This window comes from Mchenga conophoros, linkage group LG22 (genome assembly GCF_057382185.1).
Source record: "Mchenga conophoros isolate Kocher_MC1m ecotype Shallow Benthic linkage group LG22, M_conophoros_male_GT1.1, whole genome shotgun sequence".
In the NCBI taxonomy this organism is placed as follows: Eukaryota; Metazoa; Chordata; class Actinopteri; order Cichliformes; family Cichlidae; genus Mchenga; species Mchenga conophoros.
Genome location: NC_140546.1, coordinates 13,757,510 through 13,770,916, shown reverse-complemented (window position 1 = coordinate 13,770,916; position 13,407 = coordinate 13,757,510). Strand labels below are relative to the sequence as shown.

The following is a 13,407-nucleotide window of genomic DNA, read 5'->3' as shown; positions in this document are numbered from 1 at the left end:
TCAGGCTTCCACTTAGAAAGCAGAGCTCTGTCATGTTAACGAAAGCTCTTCACTACAAAAGTTCCTATAAGCTGCAAAGCTGATTTCACAGCAACCCTACAGCTACCTCAACAAGCCGCACTTTGTTGAGTTTAACACACAAAGGTTGATGAAGCTCTTGAAAACATATGTTTAAGTAAAGAAAGTAGATGTCAGGAGTGGGATTTGAACCCACGCCTCCATTTGGAGACCAGAAGTCCCTTTTGTCTGGGAGGAGCCTATCCTTGAGTCTGGCGCCTTAGACCACTCGGCCATCCTGACGAGTTGACTAATGACCTCTTCAAAGTCATCCTGGATGTTCAAATGTCCGAACCACCTCAGCAGGATGCTTTCGATGTGGAGGAGTTGCAGCTGTAATCTGAGTTCCTCCTGAAATACTAAGCTTGTCATCCAATCTCCGAGGCCGAGCACTGCCACCCGACGGCGAAAACTCATTGCGCTGCTTATATCTGTGAGCTCATGCTTTCATTCACTACCCATAGTTTGTGACCCTAGGTGAGAGTAGGGATGCTGGTAAACCTAGAGTGTTGCTTTTTTGCTAAGCTCTCTTGAAATTTAGTCCAGAATCATCAAATTAAATGGTGGAGATGTGGACTTGTGCAGACACAACAGTGTAACTTTGGTTTCTGTTACCATACATTCATCTTCCTTTGCACAACACGCCATTTGCTGTTCTCTATACACACGTGTTTTCTCTCTTGCGGGCATTTGCACAAAAGTCCCCTCGCCCAACGTGGGGCTCGAACCCACGACCCTGAGATTAAGAGTCTCATGCTCTCCCGACTGAGCTAGCTGGGCTTCTTCAGCAGCAAGGCTTTAAGATGGACACAGGTTCTTATAGCTGGGGGAGGTTGACTAGCATTTCAAGCGCAGGCAAAGAAAGCACAGGCTACTTTCAAGTTTTTCTATCATCCATTCAAGCTCTTATGTCCTTGTATGCATGCCACACCACCGGGCATGCTCCGATTGAGACGACTGAATGTCTCCCGGGGAATCTTCTCCCCAGATCTGGACCAGGGCATCACTGAGCTCCTGGACAGTCTGAGTTCCAACCTGGTGGTGTCAGATGGACCAAAGCTAAATGTCCCAGGGGTGTTGTATTGAATTTTGGTCAAGTAGGCCAATATAGGGTTGGGGGGTGGGGAGTGTCGGTCAGTGGTATCAGTCCCCACGCAAACTGCCTGCATTCTCTTGTCGGATGAGGCCGGGAAGCAGGAAGAAAGCCAGGAGCCATTGCACCAGCGTAGGGTCTGACAGTGGGTCGGAGAATTTCATGCCCATACCTAACTGCACTTATTGTGCCGTTGCCTTGCCTGTAGAGGCCTGTGCATACCTCAGTGCATGTGCCTCTCCAGACCATCACTGACCCACCAGCAAAGCACTCATAATCAAGGATGTTACATTCAGCATAAAGTTCCCCACGACTTCTCGGGAAGCTTTCACATGTGTTATATGTTCTAAGGTTAAATCCGCTGTCCTCTGTGAAAAGCACAGGGTGCCAGTGGTGGAGGTGGCAATTCTGGTATTCCATGACAAATGCCAGATACAAGCGGGATTTCAATTCAGGCTTCCACTTAGAAAGCAGAGCTCTGTCATGTTAACGAAAGCTCTTCACTACAAAAGTTCCTATAAGCTGCAAAGCTGATTTCACAGCAACCCTACAGCTACCTCAACAAGCCGCACTTTGTTGAGTTTAACACACAAAGGTTGATGAAGCTCTTGAAAACATATGTTTAAGTAAAGAAAGTAGATGTCAGGAGTGGGATTTGAACGCACGCCTCCATTTGGAGACCAGAAGTCCCTTTTGTCTGGAAGGAGCCTATCCTTGAGTCTGGCGCCTTAGACCACTCGGCCATCCTGACGAGTTGACCAACCACCTCTTCAAAGTCATCCTGGATGTTCAAATGTCCGAACCACCTCAGCAGGCTCCTTTCGATGTGGAGGAGTTGCAGCTGTAATCTGAGTTCCTCCTGAAATACTAAGCTTGTCATCCAATCTCCGAGGCCGAGCACTGCCACCCGACGGCGAAAACTCATTGCGCTGCTTATATCTGTGAGCTCATGCTTTCATTCACTACCCATAGTTTGTGACCCTAGGTGAGAGTAGGGATGCTGGTAAACCTAGAGTGTTGCTTTTTTGCTAAGCTCTCTTGAAATTTAGTCCAGAATCATCAAATTAAATGGTGGAGATGTGGACTTGTGCAGACACGACAGTGTAACTTTGGTTTCTGTTACCATACATTCATCTTCCTTTGCACAACACGCCATTTGCTGTTCTCTATACACACGTGTTTTCTCTCTTGCGGGCATTTGCACAAAAGTCCCCTCGCCCAACGTGGGGCTCGAACCCACGACCCTGAGATTAAGAGTCTCATGCTCTCCCGACTGAGCTAGCTGGGCTTCTTCAGCAGCAAGGCTTTAAGATGGACACAGGTTCTTATAGCTGGGGGAGGTTGACTAGCATTTCAAGCGCAGGCAAAGAAAGCACAGGCTACTTTCAAGTTTTTCTATCATCCATTCAAGCTCTTATGTCCTTGTATGCATGCCACACCACCGGGCATGCTCCGATTGAGACGACTGAATGTCTCCCGGGGAATCTTCTCCCCAGATCTGGACCAGGGCATCACTGAGCTCCTGGACAGTCTGAGTTCCAACCTGGTGGTGTCAGATGGACCAAAGCTAAATGTCCCAGGGGTGTTGTATTGAATTTTGGTCAAGTAGGCCAATATAGGGTTGGGGGTGGGGAGTGTCGGTCAGCGGTATCAGTCCCCACGCAAACTGCCTGCATACTCTTGTCGGATGAGGCCGGGAAGCAGGAAGAAAGCCAGGAGCCATTGCACCAGCGTAGGGTCTGACAGTGGGTCGGAGAATTTCATGCCCATACCTAACTGCACTTATTGTGCCGTTGCCTTGCCTGTAGAGGCCTGTGCATACCTCAGTGCATGTGCCTCTCCAGACCATCACTGACCCACCAGCAAAGCACTCATAATCAAGGATGTTACATTCAGCATAAAGTTCCCCACGACTTCTCGGGAAGCTTTCACATGTGTTATATGTTCTAAGGTTAAATCCGCTGTCCTCTGTGAAAAGCACAGGGTGCCAGTGGTGGAGGTGGAAATTCTGGTATTCCATGACAAATGCCAGATACAAGCGGGATTTCAATTCAGGCTTCCACTTAGAAAGCAGAGCTCTGTCATGTTAACGAAAGCTCTTCACTACAAAAGTTCCTATAAGCTGCAAAGCTGATTTCACAGCAACCCTACAGCTACCTCAACAAGCCGCACTTTGTTGAGTTTAACACACAAAGGTTGATGAAGCTCTTGAAAACATATGTTTAAGTAAAGAAAGTAGATGTCAGGAGTGGGATTTGAACCCACGCCTCCATTTGGAGACCAGAAGTCCCTTTTGTCTGGAAGGAGCCTATCCTTGAGTCTGGCGCCTTAGACCACTCGGCCATCCTGACGAGTTGACCAACCACCTCTTCAAAGTCATCCTGGATGTTCAAATGTCCGAACCACCTCAGCAGGCTCCTTTCGATGTGGAGGAGTTGCAGCTGTAATCTGAGTTCCTCCTGAAATACTAAGCTTGTCATCCAATCTCCGAGGCCGAGCACTGCCACCCGACGGCGAAAACTCATTGCGCTGCTTATATGTGTGAGCTCATGCTTTCATTCACTACCCATAGTTTGTGACCCTAGGTGAGAGTAGGGTTGCTGGTATACCTAGAGTGTTGCTTTTTTGCTAAGATCTCTTGAAATTTAGTCCAGAATCATCAAATGGTGGAGATGTGGACTTGTGCAGACACGACAGTGTAACTTTGGTTTCTGTTACCATACATTCATCTTCCTTTGCACAACACGCCATTTGCTGTTCTCTATACACACATGTGTTTTCTCTCTTGCGGGCATTTGCACAAAAGTCCCCTCGCCCAACGTGGGGCTCGAACCCACGACCCTGAGATTAAGGGTCTCATGCTCTCCCGACTGAGCTAGCTGGGCTTCTTCAGCAGTAAGGCTTTAAGATGGACACAGGTTCTTATAGCTGGGGGAGGTTGACTAGCATTTCAAGCGCAGGCAAAGAAAGCACAGGCTACTTTCAAGTTTTTCTATCATCCATTCAAGCTCTTATGTCCTTGTATGCATGCCACACCACCGGGCATGCTCCGATTGAGACGACTGAATGTCTCCCGGGGAATCTTCTCCCCAGATCTGGACCAGGGCATCACTGAGCTCCTGGACAGTCTGAGTTCCAACCTGGTGGTGTCAGATGGACCAAAGCTAAATGTCCCAGGGGTGTTGTATTGAATTTTGGTCAAGTAGGCCAATATAGGGTTGGGGGGTGGGGAGTGTCGGTCAGCGGTATCAGTCCCCACGCAAACTGCCTGCATACTCTTGTCGGATGAGGCCGGGAAGCAGGAAGAAAGCCAGGAGCCATTGCACCAGCGTAGGGTCTGACAGTGGGTCGGAGAATTTCATGCCCATACCTAACTGCACTTATTGTGCCGTTGCCTTGCCTGTAGAGGCCTGTGCATACCTCAGTGCATGTGCCTCTCCAGACCATCACTGACCCACCAGCAAAGCACTCATAATCAAGGATGTTACATTCAGCATAAAGTTCCCCACGACTTCTCGGGAAGCTTTCACATGTGTTATATGTTCTAAGGTTAAATCCGCTGTCCTCTGTGAAAAGCACAGGGTGCCAGTGGTGGAGGTGGCAATTCTGGTATTCCATGACAAATGCCAGATACAAGCGGGATTTCAATTCAGGCTTCCACTTAGAAAGCAGAGCTCTGTCATGTTAACGAAAGCTCTTCACTACAAAAGTTCCTATAAGCTGCAAAGCTGATTTCACAGCAACCCTACAGCTACCTCAACAAGCCGCACTTTGTTGAGTTTAACACACAAAGGTTGATGAAGCTCTTGAAAACATATGTTTAAGTAAAGAAAGTAGATGTCAGGAGTGGGATTTGAACCCACGCCTCCATTTGGAGACCAGAAGTCCCTTTTGTCTGGGAGGAGCCTATCCTTGAGTCTGGCGCCTTAGACCACTCGGCCATCCTGACGAGTTGACTAATGACCTCTTCAAAGTCATCCTGGATGTTCAAATGTCCGAACCACCTCAGCAGGATGCTTTCGATGTGGAGGAGTTGCAGCTGTAATCTGAGTTCCTCCTGAAATACTAAGCTTGTCATCCAATCTCCGAGGCTGAGCACTGCCACCCGACGGCGAAAACTCATTGCGCTGCTTATATCTGTGAGCTCATGCTTTCATTCACTACCCATAGTTTGTGACCCTAGGTGAGAGTAGGGATGCTGGTAAACCTAGAGTGTTGCTTTTTTGCTAAGCTCTCTTGAAATTTAGTCCAGAATCATCAAATTAAATGGTGGAGATGTGGACTTGTGCAGACACAACAGTGTAACTTTGGTTTCTGTTACCATACATTCATCTTCCTTTGCACAACACGCCATTTGCTGTTCTCTATACACACGTGTTTTCTCTCTTGCGGGCATTTGCACAAAAGTCCCCTCGCCCAACGTGGGGCTCGAACCCACGACCCTGAGATTAAGAGTCTCATGCTCTCCCGACTGAGCTAGCTGGGCTTCTTCAGCAGCAAGGCTTTAAGATGGACACAGGTTCTTATAGCTGGGGGAGGTTGACTAGCATTTCAAGCGCAGGCAAAGAAAGCACAGGCTACTTTCAAGTTTTTCTATCATCCATTCAAGCTCTTATGTCCTTGTATGCATGCCACACCACCGGGCATGCTCCGATTGAGACGACTGAATGTCTCCCGGGGAATCTTCTCCCCAGATCTGGACCAGGGCATCACTGAGCTCCTGGACAGTCTGAGTTCCAACCTGGTGGTGTCAGATGGACCAAAGCTAAATGTCCCAGGGGTGTTGTATTGAATTTTGGTCAAGTAGGCCAATATAGGGTTGGGGGGTGGGGAGTGTCGGTCAGTGGTATCAGTCCCCACGCAAACTGCCTGCATTCTCTTGTCGGATGAGGCCGGGAAGCAGGAAGAAAGCCAGGAGCCATTGCACCAGCGTAGGGTCTGACAGTGGGTCGGAGAATTTCATGCCCATACCTAACTGCACTTATTGTGCCGTTGCCTTGCCTGTAGAGGCCTGTGCATACCTCAGTGCATGTGCCTCTCCAGACCATCACTGACCCACCAGCAAAGCACTCATAATCAAGGATGTTACATTCAGCATAAAGTTCCCCACGACTTCTCGGGAAGCTTTCACATGTGTTATATGTTCTAAGGTTAAATCCGCTGTCCTCTGTGAAAAGCACAGGGTGCCAGTGGTGGAGGTGGCAATTCTGGTATTCCATGACAAATGCCAGATACAAGCGGGATTTCAATTCAGGCTTCCACTTAGAAAGCAGAGCTCTGTCATGTTAACGAAAGCTCTTCACTACAAAAGTTCCTATAAGCTGCAAAGCTGATTTCACAGCAACCCTACAGCTACCTCAACAAGCCGCACTTTGTTGAGTTTAACACACAAAGGTTGATGAAGCTCTTGAAAACATATGTTTAAGTAAAGAAAGTAGATGTCAGGAGTGGGATTTGAACGCACGCCTCCATTTGGAGACCAGAAGTCCCTTTTGTCTGGAAGGAGCCTATCCTTGAGTCTGGCGCCTTAGACCACTCGGCCATCCTGACGAGTTGACCAACCACCTCTTCAAAGTCATCCTGGATGTTCAAATGTCCGAACCACCTCAGCAGGCTCCTTTCGATGTGGAGGAGTTGCAGCTGTAATCTGAGTTCCTCCTGAAATACTAAGCTTGTCATCCAATCTCCGAGGCCGAGCACTGCCACCCGACGGCGAAAACTCATTGCGCTGCTTATATCTGTGAGCTCATGCTTTCATTCACTACCCATAGTTTGTGACCCTAGGTGAGAGTAGGGATGCTGGTAAACCTAGAGTGTTGCTTTTTTGCTAAGCTCTCTTGAAATTTAGTCCAGAATCATCAAATTAAATGGTGGAGATGTGGACTTGTGCAGACACGACAGTGTAACTTTGGTTTCTGTTACCATACATTCATCTTCCTTTGCACAACACGCCATTTGCTGTTCTCTATACACACGTGTTTTCTCTCTTGCGGGCATTTGCACAAAAGTCCCCTCGCCCAACGTGGGGCTCGAACCCACGACCCTGAGATTAAGAGTCTCATGCTCTCCCGACTGAGCTAGCTGGGCTTCTTCAGCAGCAAGGCTTTAAGATGGACACAGGTTCTTATAGCTGGGGGAGGTTGACTAGCATTTCAAGCGCAGGCAAAGAAAGCACAGGCTACTTTCAAGTTTTTCTATCATCCATTCAAGCTCTTATGTCCTTGTATGCATGCCACACCACCGGGCATGCTCCGATTGAGACGACTGAATGTCTCCCGGGGAATCTTCTCCCCAGATCTGGACCAGGGCATCACTGAGCTCCTGGACAGTCTGAGTTCCAACCTGGTGGTGTCAGATGGACCAAAGCTAAATGTCCCAGGGGTGTTGTATTGAATTTTGGTCAAGTAGGCCAATATAGGGTTGGGGGTGGGGAGTGTCGGTCAGCGGTATCAGTCCCCACGCAAACTGCCTGCATACTCTTGTCGGATGAGGCCGGGAAGCAGGAAGAAAGCCAGGAGCCATTGCACCAGCGTAGGGTCTGACAGTGGGTCGGAGAATTTCATGCCCATACCTAACTGCACTTATTGTGCCGTTGCCTTGCCTGTAGAGGCCTGTGCATACCTCAGTGCATGTGCCTCTCCAGACCATCACTGACCCACCAGCAAAGCACTCATAATCAAGGATGTTACATTCAGCATAAAGTTCCCCACGACTTCTCGGGAAGCTTTCACATGTGTTATATGTTCTAAGGTTAAATCCGCTGTCCTCTGTGAAAAGCACAGGGTGCCAGTGGTGGAGGTGGCAATTCTGGTATTCCATGACAAATGCCAGATACAAGCGGGATTTCAATTCAGGCTTCCACTTAGAAAGCAGAGCTCTGTCATGTTAACGAAAGCTCTTCACTACAAAAGTTCCTATAAGCTGCAAAGCTGATTTCACAGCAACCCTACAGCTACCTCAACAAGCCGCACTTTGTTGAGTTTAACACACAAAGGTTGATGAAGCTCTTGAAAACATATGTTTAAGTAAAGAAAGTAGATGTCAGGAGTGGGATTTGAACCCACGCCTCCATTTGGAGACCAGAAGTCCCTTTTGTCTGGAAGGAGCCTATCCTTGAGTCTGGCGCCTTAGACCACTCGGCCATCCTGACGAGTTGACCAACCACCTCTTCAAAGTCATCCTGGATGTTCAAATGTCCGAACCACCTCAGCAGGCTCCTTTCGATGTGGAGGAGTTGCAGCTGTAATCTGAGTTCCTCCTGAAATACTAAGCTTGTCATCCAATCTCCGAGGCCGAGCACTGCCACCCGACGGCGAAAACTCATTGCGCTGCTTATATGTGTGAGCTCATGCTTTCATTCACTACCCATAGTTTGTGACCCTAGGTGAGAGTAGGGATGCAGGTAAACCTAGAGTTTTGCTTTTTTGCTAAGCTCTCCTTAAATTTAGTCCAGAATGATCAAATGGTGGAGATGTGGACTTGTGCAGACACGACAGTGTAACTTTGGTTTCTGTTACCATACATTCATCTTCCTTTGCACAACACGCCATTTGCTGTTCTCTATACACACGTGTTTTCGCTCTTGCGGGCATTTGCACAAAAGTCCCCTCGCCCAACGTGGGGCTCGAACCCACGACCCTGAGATTAAGAGTCTCATGCTCTCCCGACTGAGCTAGCTGGGCTTCTTCAGCAGTAAGGCTTTAAGATGGACACAGGTTCTTATAGCTGGGGGAGGTTGACTAGCATTTCAAGCGCAGGCAAAGAAAGCACAGGCTACTTTCAAGTTTTTCTATCATCCATTCAAGCTCTTATGTCCTTGTATGCATGCCACACCACCGGGCATGCTCCGATTGAGACGACTGAATGTCTCCCGGGGAATCTTCTCCCCAGATCTGGACCAGGGCATCACTGAGCTCCTGGACAGTCTGAGTTCCAACCTGGTGGTGTCAGATGGACCAAAGCTAAATGTCCCAGGGGTGTTGTATTGAATTTTGGTCAAGTAGGCCAATATAGGGTTGGGGGCTGGGGAGTGTCGGTCAACGGTATCAGTCCCCACGCAAACTGCCTGCATACTCTTGTCGGATGAGGCCGGGCAGCAGGAAGAAAGCCAGGAGCCATTGCACCAGCGTAGGGTCTGACAGTGGGTCGGAGAATTTCATGCCCATACCTAACTGCACTCATTGTGCCGTTGCCTTGCCTGTAGAGGCCTGTGCATACCTCAGTGCATGTGCCTCTCCAGACCATCACTGACCCACCAGCAAAGCACTCATAATCAAGGATGTTACATTCAGCATAAAGTTCCCCACGACTTCTCGGGAAGCTTTCACATGTGTTATATGTTCTAAGGTTAAATCCGCTGTCCTCTGTGAAAAGCACAGGGTGCCAGTGGTGGAGGTGGCAATTCTGGTATTCCATGACAAATGCCAGATACAAGCGGGATTTCAATTCAGGCTTCCACTTAGAAAGCAGAGCTCTGTCGTGTTAACAAAAGCTCTTCACTACAAAAGTTCCTATAACCTGCAAAGCTGATTTCACAGCAACCCTACAGCTACCTCAACAAGCCGCACTTTGTTGAGTTTAACACACAAAGGTTGATGAAGCTCTTGAAAACATATTTTTAAGTAAAGAAAGTAGATGTTAGGAGTGGGATTTGAACTCACGCCTCCATTTGGAGACCAGAAGTCCCTTTTGTCTGGAAGGAGCCTATCCTTGAGTCTGGCGCCTTAGACCACTCGGCCATCCTGACGAGTTGACCAGCGACCTCTTCAAAGTCATCCTGGATGTTCAAATGTCCGAACCACCTCAGCAGGCTCCTTTCGATGTGGAGGAGTTGCAGCTGTAATCTGAGTTCCTCCTGAAATACTAAGCTTGTCATCCAATCTCCGAGGCCGAGCACTGCCACCCGACGGAGAAAACTCATTGCCGCTGCTTATATCTGTGAGCTCATGCTTTCATTCACTACCCACAGTTTGTGACCCTAGGTGAGAGTAGGGATGCTGGTAAACCTAGAGTGTTGCTTTTTTGCTAAGCTCTCCTTAAAGTTAGTCCAGAATCATCAAATGGTACCTCAGTGCATGTGCCTCTCCAGACCATCACTGACCCACCAGCAAAGCACTCATAATCAAGGATGTTACATTCAGCATAAAGTTCCCCACGACTTCTCGGGAAGCTTTCACATGTGTTATATGTTCTAAGGTTAAATCCGCTGTCCTCTGTGAAAAGCACAGGGTGCCAGTGGTGGAGGTGGCAATTCTGGTATTCCATGACAAATGCCAGATACAAGCGGGATTTCAATTCAGGCTTCCACTTAGAAAGCAGAGCTCTGTCATGTTAACGAAAGCTCTTCACTACAAAAGTTCCTATAAGCTGCAAAGCTGATTTCACAGCAACCCTACAGCTACCTCAACAAGCCGCACTTTGTTGAGTTTAACACACAAACACTCATTGGTACTTCGACATTTATGCATTCCATTTTGTACATATTGCCATTTCTTTTGCACATTATTCATACTGCTGACCTCTTCATATTTTATTTTAGATATATGTAGATACGTGCACACACACACACATACACACACACACACACACACATATATATATATATGTATCTAGTAATGTGCATACATTCTTATATTTTTACTTTTCTTACAATTGTCACATTCCTGTTCCTATATTTGGCTTGTATCTTATGGTTCTGTATTTTTCTTACCACTGTTGCTTGTGAAGCAATTTCAGTCACATGTGCTGTACCAGTGTACTAGCACATGTGATGTGATAATCAAAGTGATTTGATTTGATTTGATTTGAGATATGACACGGATGGAAAAATTGCCAGTGCCACTTGTTTCAGGGTTTTTTCTACTCTAGTGTACCTGTTGATAATTTCCTTAACATCAAATTAGGTCAAACTGTCAAAAGTCTTGTCTGGTATATACCAGACTAAATTAATATCCTAGGAATTTAAATTATTAAAACAAAAGTCAAACCACCATAACTCTTGAACCATTAGCTTGATCAAAAAATTCCAATGGTTCCTGAAAGCATCAACTCTGTCTTTTTCAGTGATTATCCGGTTTTTACAGAAAAAACAACAACAAAAAGCATCAACAAAACAATTAAAAAACATGTTAAACATAACCCAAAGGTCCAATAAACCAGCTGTTTTCTTGAGAGCTCATCTCTCTCACTAACTCTCTCAGCCAACCTTCGTCTTCATGGGGCTGATGTGACACCGTGCGTGGGATTATAGTAATAACACTAATATCACTGTAAAGTGTAGAGTCGCTGTTTTCTAGAAGTGTTGGAATTATTTTAATTGAGCAAATGGTTTAGCAGTTATAGGAGTTATAAATGTTTTTAAAAAGTGTTGGGAAACATCTTTCTTCGCTACTGAGTTGTTAGGCTTCAAAAGGATAATAGATGATGCTATACTCGGATTAAAAAATTGTTCCTTTAATTTTTAAGTATATGTGCACCTTATACATGCATCCAAGTGCATACGCATACTTTTCAAAATGCCAAACTACCTCTTTAATGAAAAACAATCACATGTTGTGCTGCCAGCTTTTTGTTTCTGGAGTTCTTGTTTCAGAACTTTAGAGATGTTTCCCAATTTTGAACTCTGAACCATGCCCTACAATTTTTTTTTCTGATCCAGACATCTGAAAGGTACCTGTAGCAAGTGGCAAAAGGAGGGTTTTATTTGTACAGTGGGGCAAAAAAGTATTTAGTCAGCCACCGATTGTGCAAGTTCCCCCACCTAAAATGATGACAGAGGTCAGTAATTTGCACCAGAGGTACACTCCAACTGTGAGAGACAGAATGTGAAAAAAAAAATCCATGAATCCACATGGTAGGATTTGTAAAGAATTTATTCGTAAATCAGGGTGGAAAATAAGTATTTGGTCACCTCAAACATGGAAAATCTCTGGCTCTCACAGACCTGTAACGTCTTCTGTAAGACGCTTTTCTGTCCCCCACTCGTTACCTGTATGAATGGCACCTGTTTGAACTCATCATCTGTATAAAAGACACCTGTCCACAGCCTCAAACAGTCAGACTCCAAACTCCGCCATGGCCAAGACCAAAGAGCTTTCGAAGGACACCCGGAAAAGTATTGTAGACCTGCACCAGACTGGGAAGAGTGAATCTACAATAGGCAAGCAGCTTGGTGTGAAAAAAATCAACTGTGGGAGCAATCATCAGAAAATGGAAGACATACAAGACCACTGATAATCTCCCACGATCTGGGGCTCCACGCAAGATCTCATCCCGTGGGGTCAAAATGATCATGAGAACGGTGAGCAAAGATCCCAGAACCACACGGGGGGACCTGGTGAATGACCTGCAGAGAGCTGGGACCAAAGTAACAAAGGTCACCATCAGTAACACACTACAATGGCAGGGAATCAAATCCCGCAGTGCCAGACGTGTTCCGCTGCTGAAGCCAGTGCATGTCCAGGCCCGTCTGAAGTTTGCCAGAGAGCACATGGATGATACAGCAGAGGATTGGGAGAATGTCATGTGGTCAGATGGAACCAAAGTAGAACTTTTTGGTATTAACTCAACTCGTCGTGTTTGGAGGAAGAAGAATACTGAGTTGCATCCCAAGAACACCATACCTACTGTGAAGCATGGGGGTGGAAACATCATGCTATGGGGCTGTTTTTCTGCCAAGGGGACAGGACGACTGATCCGTGTTAAGGACAGAATGAATGGGGCCATGTATCGTGAGATTTTGAGCCAAAACCTCCTTCCATCAGTGAGAACTTTGAAGATGAAACGAGGCTGGGTCTTCCAACATGACAATGATCCAAAACACACTGCCCGGGCAACAAAAGAGTGGCTCCGTAAGAAGCATTTGAAAGTCCTGGAGTGGCCTAGCCAGTCTCCAGACCTCAACCCCATAGAAAATCTGTGGCGGGAGTTGAAAGTCCGTGTTGCTCGGCGACAGCCGCAAAACATCACTGCTCTCGAGAAGATCTGCATAGAGGAATGGGCCAAAATACCAGCTACTGTGTGTGCAAACCTGGTAAAGACCTATAGTAAACGTTTGACCTCTGTTATTTCCAACAAAGGTTATGTTACAAAGTATTGAGTTGTATTTTTGTTACTGACCAAATACTTATTTTCCACCCTAATTTACGAATAAATTCTTTACAAATCCTACCATGTGGATTCATGGATTTTTTTTTTCACATTCTGTCTCTCACAGTTGAAGTGTACCTCTGGTGCAAATTACTGACCTCTGTCATCAT

General features: G+C 46.6%; 13 non-coding genes across 13 annotated transcripts; all 13 read right to left on the bottom strand.

Moving 5' to 3' along the window:
* Nucleotides 1-189: 189 nt before the first annotated feature.
* On the bottom strand, nt 190-300 carry trnal-caa (transfer RNA leucine (anticodon CAA)). The gene is made up of 2 exons: nt 263-300; nt 190-235 (listed from the first exon to the last, which is right to left on the bottom strand). It is a non-coding gene; the product is annotated as a tRNA-Leu (tRNA).
* Nucleotides 301-764: 464 nt separating this feature from the next.
* On the bottom strand, nt 765-837 carry trnak-cuu (transfer RNA lysine (anticodon CUU)). The gene has a single exon. It is a non-coding gene; the product is annotated as a tRNA-Lys (tRNA).
* Nucleotides 838-1,790: 953 nt separating this feature from the next.
* On the bottom strand, nt 1,791-1,901 carry trnal-caa (transfer RNA leucine (anticodon CAA)). Its single transcript has 2 exons — nt 1,864-1,901; nt 1,791-1,836 (listed from the first exon to the last, which is right to left on the bottom strand). It is a non-coding gene; the product is annotated as a tRNA-Leu (tRNA).
* A 464-nt stretch (nt 1,902-2,365) lies between these two features.
* Nucleotides 2,366-2,438, bottom strand: trnak-cuu (transfer RNA lysine (anticodon CUU)). The gene has a single exon. It is a non-coding gene; the product is annotated as a tRNA-Lys (tRNA).
* A 952-nt stretch (nt 2,439-3,390) lies between these two features.
* On the bottom strand, nt 3,391-3,501 carry trnal-caa (transfer RNA leucine (anticodon CAA)). Its single transcript has 2 exons — nt 3,464-3,501; nt 3,391-3,436 (listed from the first exon to the last, which is right to left on the bottom strand). It is a non-coding gene; the product is annotated as a tRNA-Leu (tRNA).
* Nucleotides 3,502-3,962: 461 nt separating this feature from the next.
* Nucleotides 3,963-4,035, bottom strand: trnak-cuu (transfer RNA lysine (anticodon CUU)). The gene has a single exon. It is a non-coding gene; the product is annotated as a tRNA-Lys (tRNA).
* Nucleotides 4,036-4,988: 953 nt separating this feature from the next.
* trnal-caa (transfer RNA leucine (anticodon CAA)) lies at nt 4,989-5,099 on the bottom strand. Its single transcript has 2 exons — nt 5,062-5,099; nt 4,989-5,034 (listed from the first exon to the last, which is right to left on the bottom strand). It is a non-coding gene; the product is annotated as a tRNA-Leu (tRNA).
* A 464-nt stretch (nt 5,100-5,563) lies between these two features.
* On the bottom strand, nt 5,564-5,636 carry trnak-cuu (transfer RNA lysine (anticodon CUU)). Its single transcript has one exon. It is a non-coding gene; the product is annotated as a tRNA-Lys (tRNA).
* A 953-nt stretch (nt 5,637-6,589) lies between these two features.
* On the bottom strand, nt 6,590-6,700 carry trnal-caa (transfer RNA leucine (anticodon CAA)). Its single transcript has 2 exons — nt 6,663-6,700; nt 6,590-6,635 (listed from the first exon to the last, which is right to left on the bottom strand). It is a non-coding gene; the product is annotated as a tRNA-Leu (tRNA).
* A 464-nt stretch (nt 6,701-7,164) lies between these two features.
* On the bottom strand, nt 7,165-7,237 carry trnak-cuu (transfer RNA lysine (anticodon CUU)). The gene has a single exon. It is a non-coding gene; the product is annotated as a tRNA-Lys (tRNA).
* Nucleotides 7,238-8,189: 952 nt separating this feature from the next.
* trnal-caa (transfer RNA leucine (anticodon CAA)) lies at nt 8,190-8,300 on the bottom strand. The gene is made up of 2 exons: nt 8,263-8,300; nt 8,190-8,235 (listed from the first exon to the last, which is right to left on the bottom strand). It is a non-coding gene; the product is annotated as a tRNA-Leu (tRNA).
* Nucleotides 8,301-8,759: 459 nt separating this feature from the next.
* trnak-cuu (transfer RNA lysine (anticodon CUU)) lies at nt 8,760-8,832 on the bottom strand. Its single transcript has one exon. It is a non-coding gene; the product is annotated as a tRNA-Lys (tRNA).
* A 953-nt stretch (nt 8,833-9,785) lies between these two features.
* trnal-caa (transfer RNA leucine (anticodon CAA)) lies at nt 9,786-9,896 on the bottom strand. Its single transcript has 2 exons — nt 9,859-9,896; nt 9,786-9,831 (listed from the first exon to the last, which is right to left on the bottom strand). It is a non-coding gene; the product is annotated as a tRNA-Leu (tRNA).
* Nucleotides 9,897-13,407: the final 3,511 nt, after the last annotated feature.